The following is a 4,442-nucleotide window of genomic DNA, read 5'->3' as shown; positions in this document are numbered from 1 at the left end:
GGTGGATCACCAGGTAAGGTACCTGTATAGCTACCACACACACACACACACACACACACACACACACACACACATATATATATATATATATATATATATAGAGAGAGAGAGAGAGAGAGAGAGAGAAGCCAGACCGGTAAACCCCATTCGCGGGTACTTACAAACACTAACCACTCAGCCTGCCTTTCTGCGGTGAATCTTCATCTCGATAATCCTTAAGAGTATTACTTCTTTTATTGGTGGAATGCCTAAAATCTCTTTTCTGAAGTAATGAGGATCTTCTTCATTTGTCATCTTTATGGCGTCTTTAATAATATAGTCCAAGGATTTTTCCGAAGTAATGAGGATCTTCTCCATTTGTCATCTTTATGGTGTCTTCAATGTTATAGACCTCTCTCTCTCTCTCTCTCTCTCTCATGTTTGTTTGGGAGTTTTCATGATTAACTATTAACCGACCCGCTAACCATATCTCACATTGTTGCACAATTGATGCTACAAGGATCCAGAAGATCGAGCGAGGTGTCTTAGGGGAGGCTTCGAAGGAGTCTTATTTTAGGGCACCAACCAAGCAAAAAAGAGAGATCGTTGTACACATAGAGGATGAGAGTGGGAAGAAATGTACAAATTACACTTAATTTGTTGAAGCATTTGGCAAGTACCTGTTGAGAGTTGTTGGGCTATCACCACTAGATAATGATGATAGTGTCATGGTTGTAATGGAGGAGTGGCTGAACTGGGTTTAATCCAGGGTGCCTCCAAAAAAAAGGTTGATCCTCAAGTGGCCCCTTATAGAGGTAGAGTTGGAGTATGTAGTGTAGAAGATGAAAAAGCAAAGATCATTATGTCCAGATGATGGACTATTGGTAGAATTCTTCCAAGTTTTCTAGGACTTGATAGTGAAGGATCTATGTAGGCTTTTGAATAGCTTGACAGAGTAAGGCAAAGTCTTTGGCTTTGCCATAGTAAAGGACTCATTAAGATAATTTCTAAGTCAATAAGTCAGATGGAGCCAAGTAATTGGGGGCCACTAACAATACTTAATAAACTTACAAGGTGATGGATGGAGGTATGGTTATGTGGATGAAATTTGTGTTGCTTGATTTAATTCATCCTAGACAATATAGATTCATTTGTGGTAGGAGGATCTATGATTCGAGTTTGAATATTGTTTTTTTGGTCAATATCACCATGAGCCAAGGAGGGAAGTATATATTGATTAATATGGATTTTGAGAAGACTTATGACAAGATTTTATGGGGCTTTACAATAAGGGTGCTAGAAGTATTGGGTTTTGGAGAACACTCTTGCAAGATGGTTAAAGCTCGTTTTCACATGTTTCTCTTACCAATACCATGACTTTTCACAGGATGTCTCCTTTTGATACGCCTGTTCCCATTGAATCTCAACACATGGAGGAGACCTGTCGAGGTTCTTCTGAATGCAAACCAGGCATGAGTAGCGTCCCGAAGCTTCTTTTTCTTTGAGATCCAATGGAGATTGGTCTCTCATGGCGATTCTTTAAGCTCAAGTTTAGGAAATGAAGGGCCAGTTGGTTGAGCTACACACTCCCCATTTTCCATTTATGCCTGCACCAATGAGCACGTTGCCTCTTCAGTTCCAACCTGGTCCTTATAAAGGGGAGAATGAATGTGATGAGATGAACATCAATTCATGGCTAGCCAAATGGGTGGCATTTTTTGATTTGTATTAGTTCGAAGACACAACATAGGTCTCTACCAATGAATTTCTAAGGGCTTTGAGTTTAAGAGACCAATGTGATTGCCTCCTTACTATTCATTGCAACTAATAAGCCTCTTCTCAGAGTAACACATGGTAGGATGGAAGAGGATTAATAAGAGGGATTTCTTTACCAAATGGTAAGCCCTTTCTCATCATGTAAATATTCATGGATGATAATTCCAACCTATTGGAGGCCAATGAGCAACCTATCAAGATGATCTTAGATGTCTATGAAGGTTTTTCTATTGCTTTTAGGGTCAAATGTGAGTTTGTGCTAAATTGAGCTTTGCTATCTCCATTGGGACTTGTTGTTGTAATAGATTAGAAAGCCTAGATTCACAGAGATAAAATCAAGCACGATAATAAGATATCTTGGATATCCCATTGGAGTGGGAATTGCGCTAGCAACGCTAGCAAAGAGATATGAATTGCTATTGGATAAGATAAAAACCAAGTCAGAGAACTACACATGGGGACATGTTAGAAGGTTGGCAGTGGTTCGAAATATTATTATTTGTTATAATGCTGGCGGTGATTTGAAATATTCTTTCTTTTGATACACTATTGTTGGCTCAATTCTCTCCTTATCTCAAGCTTGTTGGAAGAAGATTCAAACACTACTCTAGACATACATTTGGAGCTACAAGGATAGCAAATAGTAGGTGGCCATTAAATGAAATCAACTCATGACTCTTAAGAGGGAGGATGACATGGGATTTAAAGTCATTGGTAGGAAAGTCTTTTGCTACTAAAGTGGATGGAGGAAAGCTAATCATAGTTGAAAAGTATTCAAATATATCATTGAGAACATAGGTAAAATATCTAAAGCCAAAGTTGGGCTTAGTTGGGCAAACAAGTTATTTAGCATCAAAGTCAAATTGTAGTTGCATGGTTCAAATGAGATGAGAGTTGCTACTATCAATGGCCAGTGCGAGATCATAAGTCAACCAAAGTGATTGGTGGTGGTAGGGGTGATTCCTCACTACTTCAATCAATCCAAAGCATGCATGAAGCACATAAAGATGACTATCTACCTTTGCATTAGAAGCCTAAATTGATAGCAAAAGATATCAAATTCTAGCTTGATTTGTAGAATCTGAGTGAGATGAGCTAGAAGTCAAATGAGGAAATCAAGTTGGATTTTAATCTCATGAATGACAAATATGAGTAGATGCAAAGAAATACTATCACAAAGGGAGTTTTGGACTATCTCATCAATTTGCAAAGTTGGATCAAATGTTATCTTATTGTGCTATGCATGAGATGCTTCAATTGCACAAGTTGACCAGCGAGGTAGGCTTCACACTGCAAGAGAGAAAGTACATCTCCAAGCTTAAAGAGAGATGGCCAAAGCATTTTCCATATGACTTGTGTAAGGTGTGTGATCAAGGAGATGCAAGAGAGCTTGGCTTTCCACTCCATTCAATGTCATAAATCTCAACATCCTAATATTGGATTATAGAGATTACCATATTAGATTAGTGAAAATATTCTTCCATACGAAAGAATAAGAAATAAAAAATATTCATTTTTACAAAAGAATATTTTTTTCATAAAATAGGGGTCATACTATTTCTATAGTGTATGACCCATCTTTGCAACCCAAGGATTGTGAGGACAAAGGTAAAGAAATTTCAAATATAATTTACATTGAGCTATTTAAATATAAAATTTAGCTTAATGGCCTCTTGTAAGAATACTAAGCTTAAAATATTGAATACTTTTAAAATTATTTTTAAATAACTAAATAAAATAAAATTTAAGTGTAATGTTCATTAAGATCAACTCAAAGGATTAACTTTGAGTAAAATAAGCTTTAATTTAAAGTTTATTTTTCATTGGAATCAAGAAATCTTGACATATATTTTACAAAAAAATTACCAAATAGAAAAAGCTATACTTTATAAATTCATTTTTTCAAATAGATTTCAAGAGTAGAGAAAACTTAGAGAATAGTAATAGCTTTATTTTATGAATTTATTTTTCAAGTTTGACTTGTTTAAGAGAAGGGAAAAAACTTCGAGGATATAATAACTTTACTTAATGATTTTATTTTTCAAGTAGAATTGTTTAGAAGTAGGGAATAACTTAGATGATAAAACACTAAAGCAAATAGTCATTGCCCAAATGCAACCAATCGAGCTTAAATCCAATATGTAGAGCTCAACATAAGCATATCTAAGCATAGACATCAATGCCAAGCATAGACATAACCATGTAGCATACCCAAATACTATATAAGCATTCCATATATAGACATCCATTTTGAATGCTTGTTGTCCAAACTTTGTTACAGCAAAGAACACTTCAAATGTTGAGCTATGTGAGGTTTAATCAATTTAAGAAGGTTTCTTAAATATCAAACTAATATCAAGGTGCTACAAACTTGCTCCATAAGCATTACCTAATCCATAGGCATTCAAATACATGTTATCCAGATAGTATATGTCAAATCTGCATTGTATTCATAGTCAATGACTAAGCATATGCACATGAAATGGTACTCAAAACCAAGCCTTCAATGTCGAGAGCAATATCCAAGTATGAGTTGAAGCATTAGAGACCAATACAAGAGCTATAGATGATTTGTGTAAAGCAAGACATGGTTAGAATCAGTTAAGTGCAAAACAATGTGAGTTATTCTTGCAGGGTTGGGGGCTATTTTTGATTGTGTTGGCCACAATGGGGAACTTGACAAAGCT

This window comes from Lygodium microphyllum, chromosome 3 (genome assembly GCF_053477565.2).
Source record: "Lygodium microphyllum isolate KBCC chromosome 3, Lygodium_microphyllum_v1.1.10, whole genome shotgun sequence".
Lineage (NCBI taxonomy): Eukaryota > Viridiplantae > Streptophyta > Polypodiopsida > Schizaeales > Lygodiaceae > Lygodium > Lygodium microphyllum.
This window is presented reverse-complemented; position numbering follows the sequence as displayed.